Below are 13,379 nucleotides of genomic sequence, written 5' to 3'. Positions count from 1 at the left end.
GCTGGAGGCGCAGGGACCTCACAGTGAGAACCGACTGGTCGGGCTGCTGGCGCGCGCACTCCACGTGGCGCGTTTGAGCGTCCGCTGGTCCCTGGTCCCCCTCCTCAGACCCTGAGTCTTGGAGTTAGCGTTCACAGGCGGGTGGGACCCTACGTCGCGCAGAAGCAGGGGACTGGGAGGGAGCTGAGGGTGGTCCGGGACCGTGGAGAAGCGGGCGAGCCCTGGAAGGATGCGAGGAGCAGCGTGCGTCCCGGGAGGAGCGCGGTGTCTGGGGTGTGATTGGAGATGGCATGCCTGGTCTGGGCCTGGCGTGAATGCCTGTGTGTGTTTAAGAGGGAATGCGGGAGATGGGTGGGTTTCTGGAGGCCCTGCACTCACGCACCGTCTTGGTGGAGCCCTGCCTCATAACCCCTTTGGAGGGTCGTGTCCTAGTTACTGCCGCACCTGCAGGTCTGTGGTCTGGTAGGCTGTTTCGGAGCGGGGCTTAGGAAAAGTTACTCCGGAGACGTCAGATTGTCGGCAAAGTACGAATCTACATTTAAATGTTGAGTGGAAAACCCATTTTTTAAAAGTTTTTTTATACACGAATTGGAGACAATCAGTATCTACTTCGGTGATTTAAAACTCAGTGCTATAGGAGAAGTCGAAATCTGTTTTCTAGCATCACTTCTCCAGAGTTTACTAAATCGGATGTCTGTTACCAAACAGTGGATTTTTACTTCCTTAAAAAGAGGCGCAGTCCTTTACCTAACGGAGAGAGGAATCTAAGCAAAACTCTGCCACACTGATTATGTCTTTGAAAACAGGTTTAGAGAATGTGTGAAGAGTTTTTGTCGTATCAAAAGCCTCCAAAATGCTATTATAAAAGTAGTTATTTAATGTTTGCATAGTACTATAGAGTCTTTTGAAAAAGTGTCTAAATATAAAGTTTCAGTTGCACCATGTGACTGTTCTGCTGGTAGCTGGGAAATTAATAGATGAGAAAAATATCCTACTGTTGTTTCCCCGAAAATAAGACCTGGCAGGACAATCAGCTCTAATGCGTCTTTTGGAGCAAAAATTGATATAAAACCCGGTCTTATTTTACTATAATATAAGACCGGGTCTTATATAATATAATATGACATAATATAGTATAATATAATATAATGCACTGGGTCTTACATTATTTTTTGCTCCAAAAGACGTATTAGAGCTGATTGTCTGGCTAGGTCTTATTTTCGGGGAAACAGGGTATAAATAAGGCTTTAATTAACAAAATTCATTATTCTCATATCTGTAATAGACTTTCAGTTTGTCCAGTAGTTTCTCACAAAAGGCCTGTAAGTGAATTGAAGAAAATAAAAGCTCACCGTATTAGATTTAATCAGTTACTTTGTAAACTAGTTTAATATCTTCACACTCACAACTCCCAATGTGAAGAGAGCAATTTTAACTTATCTGACCACTATTATATTTATGGTAAGACACTTTATTAAAATTTATCTTAAGATCCTAAACATCAGTAAAATGAACTTCATTTTATGCTTATTTGTTCAAAACTTATTTTTTAAAATCTTTCACCTATGTTGAAATTGGAGTGCAGCATGCTTTTTATTTCTGAAAGTTATCCCTGTCTGATTCTGTCAGTAAGGAGGAAAAAAATTGCATTTTTTCAGGACATTAAGGAACATTTCATGATTTTTGGTGGTTTATGTTAGTTTTTTGTTTTTGTTTTTTTTCTTTAGATCTAATACATGACACATCATTGATAATTTTATTGATGGTTAAAGTTTGTTTATGAGTCATGGCACCTTGAATTCTCCACACTGGTTGTGAGTCCCTCCTGGACTCTTTGGTAGATCTATTAAAATCATCCCCTTTTATTTACCTTCATTATATACCAGAGGTGCCAAAAAATATATATACACATGACTTGTATTCATCTTTTGTTATTGGTATATATTGAGTATTACAATTTCAATACAGTTTTTTCCTTTCTTAAAATGTGTATCCATTTTCTTGACACCCTCTATATTTAGGTGTTAGAGGCTGAACATGCTATTGCTTTACAAATAATAATATGCTTAAGTTAATTTCCCCCTTTTGGTCCTGTAGGGTCAGTGGAAGCCATATGGCTTTTTGATTAAAACAAACAAACAAACAAACAAACAAACCCTGTTTATTGCCATTTCCCAGTTGAGTCTTTGAGCTAAAGACATGGATTCCTGTCTGTTAATTTGAAAGGCCAGCTGTTGCCTAAGGATTATTTCCAGCCATAAATCAGGGGTTACAAACAAATGCCTGGGAAGAGGGTTGAGTGAGAACCTTGGAAGACTAGATAGTGGGTGTCCTTTCTTAAGGTGCTACTCCGCTCCAATTCGAAATTGCATTAACAGGATACCAGCCCAGTGTTGCCAGAGCTTCTGATTGCCCAAGAGAAAGTGGAAATCTGGATTTTTATGAATGAGTCCACATTTTAAAGTATTAGAAAATATGTTAAACATTTAAGAATCTTATCTGGGCCAAATCAAACAAAACACATCTGAGGGTTGGCTTTAGAGATATAAGTACTGCCTCTTTTAATTTTTGGCATTAATATTTGTTGAGTGAACAAGAGTAGACATCAGACACTGCTGTTTGCCACGTTTCCTTCTGAGTATCTGAGTTCACTCAATGTAGCTCTCCTAGTAGCACACAATAGGACCATTTTTGGGGAAGCATTTATAAGTGAAACTCTCAGAAGTGATGATTCGTCATCATTTATTAAAGGGATGGATTCATCACATTATTAGCATAACAGTATACCTCATGTAGAATAGGCTCTGTATGGTCCTGGTCACCCTTGAAATCAGAAGGAAAAAGACCTGCTATTCACTTGGCCCCTGGGTTCTACATTTGAAGTGGGGAAGTATTTAGTTGAACTTTTAAGATCATTAAGAGAATCTCCTAAGTGTTTTTCACAGTCACGGAACAAAGTGTGGAAGCAGTGGGCCTATGGACACCTCCAAATAAACTTGCCTCTGGTTTGTCCCTCATGCCTGTCCCTTTTCTGAAATGGGCCTGTCTGTAGGATGACTATGTCATTTACTATATAACTTATTCTTTAGTCTGGGACAGCTTTTCTGGAGAAAGGGGGCACCACTAATAATTACACAAGCATAACAAATGCACACCTAGATCATTCAGGGCAAATCCGGACATACAGTTAAATGGCAAAGTTTGTGTTCTTGCTGAGCCACTGAGGCGGAGACAGAAATCAGAGCGGTTTCTATGTATTAAATGAGAGTGTTTTACAGAATATCTACTCACATCTTTTTGCAGGGGTGGATTTACATGTGACCTCAGAGTTGGAAGCACTGTGCTAGTAGCTTGGGTCTGTTTTGCGGAGTTGCCACAGTGATGTGCCCTCTGGCTCCAGACCTTACTGGGGGATCACAGTCAACTTAAGGATGTGTGTCTGGAGCAGTGCTCAGCCAGAATGGGCAAAGGCAGAGCTGTTTTTCTCAGGTGCTAAGAAAGGGGGGGTCAGAAGCAAACCAACCAATTCCAGATCAAATATATGCCAATACAGAACGGTTCCCGTTTCCTCCAGCTTGTGCAGTTTTGCACTGGAAGAATGTCAGCCTTAATCACATTTCAGCCAGACTTGGATATTTGAACTAGTAAAAGTGCTTAACTCTGCATACTTTTAAGAATCACACTGGCATAAATTAAGTTATAGACTTAAAACTGGTTGGGGATCCAAGAATATCTGATTCTGTACCGAAGATCTAAGATGGATCACTAAAATTCTTCAAATATTTATCTTTATCTACTTTCAGAAAGAGGCTATATAGCATTATCTCAATTCCCCTTTTAGAAAGCAGAAATTCTTTTATGTATATTTTACCAAATTAAAAAAAGTGTTGTTAGTGTTTATAAACATTGTAAGCGTTAAAAATGTTAATTATCATTTACATGAGACTCTTAGCATGAAAATTACATATCATAATTATAGAATAAGCAATCATTTAAAAGAAAAACATGACTGCTATAATTTTCACTGACTTTGTTTATGTATATATTTCTAGAAGCTTGCAAGAATGTGCTTTCAAAGAGGTTTTACAAACTGTATTCTTAAAATTAAAAATGAACTTGACACCAGTTTTTTCCAGATTTCAGTTCCCTAAATCTGTAGTTTTTTGTTTCTCTTAAAGTATGAGTATTTTGTGCGCTTTATTCAGGTAACCAAATTTCAGCTTAATTATTGTTGATCTATTTCCAAAACGTTATTTCTCAGTTCTTCCTCATAGTTGATGGTCAGTGGCTTTGGGAATATATTAGTCAGGAAACCAGAGAAATAGGAATCTGGACGTTTTCATAGTTCTCTCCCTGTGCTTTCTGAGTAGTTTGTGCTATTCTGGACAGGTAGACCTCTTTCTCCTCATGTTTGCTATACTCATTTTTTTTGTTTTTTGTTCATGTACCCTGGCTCCATAGTAGAATCTTGATTGGGGTATCTGGAGGGAAGATGAAAATGTATGTCCAGAACTACCGAGTTGTGAGGGAAAGTTGTAATAAAGATTGAGGTTGTTCAGTTGATCATAAACCAGAGGTTTTCAAACTTAACTGTGTGTCAGAATCACCTGGAGCGCTTGATAAAACAGATTGCTGGACCCTGCCCTCACTTGCTGATGCTAACAAGTTCCCTGATCTTTTTCAGACTACTGGTCTGGGGACCACAGTTTGAGAACCACTGCTCTCAGTGATTTTGTTCATGTGGTTGGTTGATTTTATGACCACTCTGTTCCCTTGGTTATTTTTGCAATCGTTCTCAGCCTTGAAAGTTCAAGGTGAATGTGATGAGGAATACTATCTAACTACAGAAGATTTTTATGAAACTTCATTTTTCTAGCTTAATAACTTTGCATATCTTCTACCCTTGATAGACATTATTCTGCTAGGCATCGTAAGACTCTCCATATGTTGAAAGAAAACTTTACTTTTCCAGGAAAAGTTTGAAGTTCTGGAAATTGGAATAAAGAATTTTAGGGGGATATATCCTAATGTTATGTTATGATAAGTTTTTGCAAAAATTAAAGCTTTATTTGCATCTAGAGAAATAACAGCATTCAGCAAGTTTGATGTACTGGCTATTAAGAAAATCAGGCAAAAAGAAATAAATATTTGACAGTTTGGTGAATAAGATGATGGCCATTTTGAATAATTATTGCAAACAATTCTGTTTACTCCTTTACAAAACAACAACCTCAAGGTCTTTGTCTTTTTAAAATCATCTGGATAGTTTATATATATATATATATATATATATATATATATATATATATATTTTTTTTTTTTTTTTTAATTAAATTTATTGGGATGACAATTGTTAGTAAAATTACATAGATTTCAGGTGTGGGATAGTTGTTTTTAGAGTTCCATTTCATTTGAGCTATGTTGGTATGTCTGAATAAAGTCAACATGCAGTTACTTAGATATATAGTTCCTTGTAAAATGAATAACAGATTAATTATAATTTAATGTAATAGCATATTCAGTTATTGACCAAGAAAGGGTTTTGCCTGAAATATCATCTACATAAAATATTAACATGAATTTAATAACTCATTGGGAAGCATCAACTAAGGATGTCATTCGCTTGTTAGACTAAGGTTGTTATATGATATTTATCTAAGTAGCTTTTTAATGCATTTCCTTAAAAGTTAACATTGAGCTCTTGCTGGATGATGTCACTGCCCTTAGTGCATTTCCTAGGTTATCACATTTTATTTTTATAGTAAGTGTGTAGAGTATTCCCTATCCACCCATTTTACAGATGAGAAAGCTGAAGTGTTGAAAAGTTAAGTTATTTCCCCCAGGACAAAAGTCTTGTAATAATACAAGCAGATTCCAGTCCAGGAAGACAGAGTGTAAAGCTTCTTATTTGCTACTCTAGAATGCAGTTGTTGAAAAATTTTTTAGTTGTTAGCGTTATAAATTTTTATGCTATCATGTTTTTTCCTACTCTTTTTTTTTAACATGATAATTTTATATTTTTCTACCTTTACTGAGGCATAATTAACAAATAGCAATTGTATATGCTTAAGGGTGCAATGTGATGTTTGGATATATGTATCAAATGAAATAATTACCACAATCAAGCTAATTAATGTATCCATCACCTGGCAAGGTTATCATTTTTATTTTTGTGGTGAGAAAACTTAAGATCTTCTCTTTTAGCAAACTTCAAGTATACAATGTGGTATTGTTAACTATAGTCAGCGTGCTGTCTGTACATTAGCTCTTCAGAACTTACTTATTCTGCATAACTGAAACTGACAATTGATACCCTTTGACCAACATCTCCCCCTTTCTCCCATCTGCAAGCCCCCGGCAACCACCATTCTACTCTCTGTATTTATGAGTTTGATTTTTTATATTCCATATATAAGTGAGATCATGCAGTATTTGTTCACTTTTCCCTGTTTTTATATTGAAATTCTCCACAGCTAAATATACTTATTAAATTTGTAAAGTCATAATTAATGCTGAATGCATGCTTGGATATAGTTATGGCAGTACGTACTTTGGTTTTAATGGGAAGTAAAAAGTCTGTATGATTCGTTAGGCTGGAGAAGCTGATCAGTTAACTTTTCTTAAACCACTGGAAAAGGTTTAGGATATAAAGGGCTGTCAAGTAATAGATTATAATACCATCCATTTTCACATTGCTTTAGCACTGTTATTAGAAACTAGATAGAGATCTGAACCTGCTTCAAATTAGATAAAAGAATAATGAATGAATATAGAAGGTCCTGCCTACTACCACCAGTAGGCTGTGTTCATTTTAACAGGTCTTTGCAAAATCAATATGAAAGCTAAAATAAAACCAGTATACAATGGTCAACAGCCTTGGAAGGAGCCAACAGGCAGGGACAAGGACCAGATCCCAGATCATTTCTCAGAAGAGGGAAGACCAGCTTTCATAACTGGAACTTAATCAAGAAACGCAATCAAGCAGATAGTGCACAATATTGAAAGAGTTCGGCCGTAGGCATTGGTGGTCTTCAAAGTGAGTAACAGAATCGGGGCTGTCCAATGCAGAGTAACAAGGTATCCCAATGGGCATGAAAGTGTGCTCCGAGATTCTTAAGGGGAAGACATTTGGAGAACCAAGCGGAAAGGCCATCAGTTTAATTTCAGGTAAACTCAAGAAAATCTCTTGGGTTGCCCAGCTAACGAGAATTGAATGGCTGAAACCAACACAAGAGGTGAATTGAAAAATCTGGGAGCCATCCAGGGCCAAGAAACATATGTGCTTATTGGTTTGTAAAAGGCCCAAGCCATAAATGTATTTGTTCAGACTATATAACCTATTACTGAAAATGTATATTAATATACAGTTGTGAGATACAAAAAGATATAATTGTGAGATACAAAAGACTACTTGATTTGCTCAACCTGGAACACTGTTTGACTTAGAATTTGAGTTGATAACAAACTACTCACTACTTACATATGATACTATTGATAGTACAGTGTTCTATGGTTCTAACTTTGAGAATTTTGGAAATGCATGTTAAAATGCACAATAGTTCCAAAGGGAAGACTGTTCAACTGGTTAGGGACATCCACAAAATACAAGAACCAGAGCAGTAAATTTAGATTCTATATTTAGCCAGGAATATCTCATTACTTGGAAATCCTCTTTCCAAACCAACCTCTTACAAGAATTGAAACTTGGAATACATCAGTAACTTGGAATACATTAGTAACTTAAAAAATAATAACTTGGTGGGGCTGCAAAAACCTGTGTAAAAATAATCTGAAATTAAACCAACCAAAAATTTGATACCAGATATTTTTCCTTTCTCACATACAATCATAGAGTATCAGGGGTATATTAAACAACATCTGAAAGTTTAACCTCAGAGTTTTCCAAACTTACAGTTGTTCAGAATCCCTTTAAAGTTAAATTAAGATGTTAACATAATTATTTTACTGTTACTTTATTTAAATATGTCTACAAAATGTAGATATAAACTTGATATACTTATAGCTCTAGCTTTTAAACAACTCTAAAACCAAAACCAATTTAGAAAATCCTCACAAACACAAGTATAAAACCAGTAACATTTATACTAGCAACCTAAATTCAATGTGATGCAAGATGTTATTTTCCAAACACATGATGCCACCGCATGCTATATATAGCACAAGTTCAGCACAGTGATGTTACTATGGGCCTGTGATTTTTTTCTTTTGACCACTTTTTTCTACTGGAACTTCTGCAAAATTTCTGTATATCAGCCCATCAGGTCACTGGGCTTTATCTAACCTTACATTTTACATATTCTTTTCTCTTTAACTCAAGATAATTAAGACACTATGACTTGCTGCCAGTATTTCTTGTTTTATTGTACATGCTGTATAATGATGCTAAAACACATTATTTTTATATTTTGTAATTTTATACTTTATACTATATAATTATATACTTTTATATCACAATAAATAGCTTAATATAATACTTTATACTTTGTAATACTTATTTATATACATCATGGTTCAATAAAATATATTCAGATGCATCGTTGTACCTGTGCTTAAATACATATCCTAAAGATTTTTTATTCTAAATTAAAGTAGTTATAACTGTTACAAATGGACTCTTTTAATTCTCTGCGATTCCTAAGGACACTACATAAAAGATACCCCAGAGTTCAGCTTCACCATTTGTTAGGATGGTGAAGTTCAGCGTCAGGTCATTTCTCAAGTATTCTTACCTAAGCCCACCTTATAGTTTAATAGAGTTTGTTATCTCTCCTTTGCTTGTCCTACCGTAATTACACAGCATTTGATTCTACCTTTAGGAATTGTACTGTAAACTTCTGGGAGCCAGTTTATTATTATTAATAACAACAACAACAACAACAACAATAGTGATCACAGATATGTATTGATAATAATAGGCATGTTATAATACCAATTGCTGCACTGTCACATCACCCTCAGAGTTTCTGATTCAGTAAATCTGGGGTGAGGTTCAGAATTTGCATTTCTAACAACTCCCAGGTGATGCTGATGCTGCCGGTCCAGGACCACCCTGTGACAACTACTGCTCTAGACCAGGGTTTGGCAATCTATGACCTTTATTTTTGTAAATACATTTGTATTTGAACACAAGCCCACTCATCTGTTTGCATATCGTCTATGGCTGTTTTCATGCTACAATGGTAATAGTGACTGTTTTCAGCACAGATCTTATGATCACCCGGCCCCAAATTCTTGTTACATGGCTCTTTACAGAAGAAGTTGGCTGACCTCTTCTAATCAATCCTGTTAAAAATAGGTATTTTTATCCAACTTGATAGGTGAGAAAACTAAGTCTGTAATTTTCCTGAGGACACAAGCTAGCAAGTAGGAGATCTGGGTTGCCAAACCCCATGAACTTTCTGAAACCCACTTGGTAAATTTTTATTAATGGCTCTCAAATTTATCGCTACAGCCCAGCCCTCTTCTCTGAGCTCCAGCTTTCTTCAGTATCTAACTGCTTACTTGACATCTGCACTTGAATGTGCAGTTGCTAGTGCAGGTAACCTAGGAATTATGTTTGAGTACTACTTTTCACACCCCAGTTTCAGTCCTGGAGGTAAGTCATGTTGACTCTGCCTCCAAAACTTAGTTTTGATATGTCCACATCTCTCCATCACCACTGCACCATGGGGTCTAACCCCTGTCATCTCTTGCTGGGACTACTAGATTCCTCTCAACTATACTCCCTGCTTTCCTCTTGGCCACCTATCAATAATGCCTTCTTCTATGGAGCAGTAGGAGTGGTCCTTGTAAAACACAGGCCAAATTAGGTTTCCTTTGCATTCAGAGTAATAAGCAAGTCCCTTCTTGTGGTCCTGTATGACTCCGCCTTGTCTGGTCTCCAATCTCACCTCAGACTGCTACTCTCCAGCATGCTCTCTGCGTTTCAGCTGCTCTTAAACCAGCCCAACTCTTAGATCACTTTAAAGTCTTTGCATATGTGGTTCCCATTCTTTGCTAGATTAGCTTTTTCTCAGGTTTAGTGCTTCGCTTTCCTCACAATTGTCATTTCCTCAGATTGGCCTTCAGTGACCTGCTATCTAATGAACTAGGTAAGTATCCCAGTTTTTCACTTCTATCTCGGCCCTTTATTTGCTTTCCTTTTGTCCCTAAACATTTAAAATAATTTTTTAAAACACTTTCTGAGGGTACTGTCACCACTTCTACAATGTTAAAGCTCCATGGAGAGAGAGGTCTTGCCCATTCAGTTATATGCCCAGGACCTAGTTTTACAGTAGGGATGCATTTGAACAAATTGAAGTTGAGTAAGAATTGGTCCCTGACCTCAAGGAATGTAAATCCACTGGCAGAGTTTAAAGTTTACTGGCAAGGATATTCATATGTTCCCATATGTATCGCTTTTATTATCATTAACAAGTGTTGATTGTATTGTTTGAATAATATTTTTTGTTTGTTAGGGATGTTTATAATTTTAGAGACATCATACTGCTTATAATATTAAATGAGATTACAGGGTGGGCATTTTTTTAATACGTGAGTTATGTAGTTTCTGAAAAAAGTTTGTAGACTAATTTGAGATGGATTTTTTTCACCCCATCAAAGCACAGGAGGTTTACTCACGCTGTCAACATGAGAACAGACATCTCTGTGACCTTTTTTATGAATAATATGAATTGAGCATTCGGGCTTCTGGAAGATGCTCAGCAAGAGTGGTGCTGTGAATATATCCCTGCAATAATTGGATTATTCTTCAGTTTCAGTTCAGCTCAGTTGTTTTTGCTTCTCAGTGGAAATATGATCTCATTTGGAAGACTGCTTAGAACAGTTATACAATGTTTTGAATGGATTCTGTAAGGTTTTACTCCAAAGTCTAAAACTGGCTCTTTTCTTAGGTCCTGATTTTTTAAAATTAAATTTATTGGGGGGACATTGGTTAATAAAATATATATGTTTCAAGTGTAAAATGTTATAGTACACACTGCGTTGTGTGTTCACCACCCAGAGTCAGAGCTCCTTCCGTTACCATATATTTGACCTCATTTACCCTCTTCTATCTCTCTCCCTTCCCCCCTGCTCACTGGTAACCACTATACTGTTGTCTGTGTCTATGAATTTTTGCTCATTTATTTGTCTTGTTCATTTGTTGCTTTCAATTTTATATCCTACATATAAGTGAAATTATATGGTTCTCGACTTTTTCTGTCTGACTTATTTTGCTTAGCATAATAATCTCAAGATCCATCCATGTTTTCACAAATGGCAGTATTTCATCTTTTCTTATGGCATAGTAGTATTCCATTGTATATATGTACCACATCTTCTTTATCCAAGCATCTATTTTTTAAAAAAAATCTTCACTGGGGAATATTGGGGAACAGTGTTTTTCCAGGACCCATCAGTCGTTGTCCCTCAATCTAGTTGTGGAGGGTGCAGCTTAGCTCCAAGTCCAGTCACCATTTTCAATTTTGGTTGCAGGGGGCGCAGCCCACCATCCCATGAGGGAATTGAACCAGCAACCTTGTTGTTAAGAGCTCGTGCTCTAACCAACTGAGCTATCATCTATTGAAGGACACTTCGCTTGTTTCCATGTGTTGGACACCGTGAATAATGCTTCAGTGATTATAGGGGTATATATATCTTTATGGATAAGTGTTTTCAGAATTTTTGGGTAGATAACCAGAATAGGGATTGCTGAGTCATATGGTAATTCTATTCTTAATTTTTTGAGGAACCTCCATACTGTTTTCCATGGTGGCTGTACTAATTTACATTCCCACCAGCAGAATATGAAGGTTCCTTTTTCCCTACATCCTCTCCAACACTTGTTATTTCATGTCTTATTGATAATAGCCATTCTGACAGGTGTGAGGTGGTATCTTATTGTGGTTTTGATTTTTCATTTCCCTAATAGCTAGTGAGCATCTTTTCATATACCTGCTGGCTGTTTGTATGTCTTCTTGGGAGAAGTGTCTGTTCAGGTTCTCTGCCCATTTTTTAATTTCATTGTGTGTTTTTTTGTTGTTGAGTTGTATGAGTTCTTTATGTATTTTGAATATTAGCCCCTTATACGAGGCATTGTTTGTAAATATCTTCTCCCATTTGGTTGGTTGCCTCTTTGTTTTGTTGATGACTTCTTTTGCTGTGCAGAAGCTTTCTAGTTTGATATATTCTAATTCATTTATTTTTGCTTTTACTTTCCTTGCCTTTCAAATTCATAAAATAGTTTTTAAGACCAACGTCCATAAGTTTAGTACCTATGTTTTCTTCTATGCATTTTATTGTGTGAGGTCTTATATTTAGATCTTTGATCCATTTTGAGTTAATTTTTGTGTATGGTGACAAATGGCAGTCTGGTTTCATTGTTTTGCATATGGCTTTCCAGTTTTCCCAGCACCATTTATTGAGGAGGCTTTGTTTTCTCTATTGTATGTTTTTGGTTCCTTTGTTGAAAATTGTTTGCCCATTTATAGTATATATAGTATATACATTTTTTTCTTTTCTGGGTCCTCAATTCTGTTCCATTGATTTGTGTGTCTGTTTTTCTGCCTATACCATGCTGGTTTGATTATTGTCGCTTTGTAGTATAATTTGAAGTCTGGGAGTAGGATACCTCCAACCTTATTTGTTTTCTCACGATTGCTTTGGCTATTTGCATTCTTTTGTGGGTTCATAGAAATCTGATGACTTTTTGTTCTATTTCTTTAAAAAATGCTTAGTCCCTGATTTTTAAGCCTTATCTTAAAAAGGACAAGGAAGGTCAAAGAGATGTCTCAAAAAAAATTTTTTTTAATCAAGAAAGGAAATGAATGAATGGAAGGGAGATCCACCGAGGTGAGACCAGGGATGGGAAAGAAAAATACCGTGGCCAATGTCCACAGTGGATTGCTGACAGATAATAACTTGTAGGATTTAAATTCTGGATTTGTTTGCTTAAATAACATGTCCTTGAGACAGAGTCATTATGTCCCTTGTATTCATTTTATCTGATGTTGATAATAAGAGCAGTTGATAGGTGGATTATAGGTTTAGTGGCCACGGGGGCATGAACCAATCTGCAGGTGAGATGGTATTTATGTTCTGCAGTGCAGTATTGATGTGTCGGGGCTCTACTTTACAGAAAAAAAACAACAACCCAAGGAAAGATGACTTTATTCTTCCAGCAAAAATGAAAAAGTGCCACATTCATACTTTCCATTAGTAAGCTTGGCTGAAGACATAGATATTGCTGATGGTGCTTTGTTCAAAATAGCTAATGTAGCTGCTTATTAAGGTATAAGGCTAACATGCAAATAGTTTCAAAATGTATTTGCCCATTTACAGAAGTTTGTTTCCTTTTGCTTCTGGAGTGGAGGATAAAC

General features: G+C 36.5%; 1 protein-coding gene across 3 annotated transcripts in view; it reads left to right on the top strand.

The window, feature by feature from the left end:
* TBC1D4 (TBC1 domain family member 4) overlaps positions 1 to 13,379 on the top strand; it is a 175,093-nt gene that overhangs the window by 1,249 nt on the left and 160,465 nt on the right. The gene's annotated exons all lie outside the window — the stretch shown is intronic.

Source organism: Rhinolophus sinicus, linkage group LG04 (assembly GCF_036562045.2).
Source record: "Rhinolophus sinicus isolate RSC01 linkage group LG04, ASM3656204v1, whole genome shotgun sequence".
Taxonomy (NCBI): Eukaryota; Metazoa; Chordata; class Mammalia; order Chiroptera; family Rhinolophidae; genus Rhinolophus; species Rhinolophus sinicus.
This window is presented reverse-complemented; position numbering and strand designations above follow the sequence as displayed.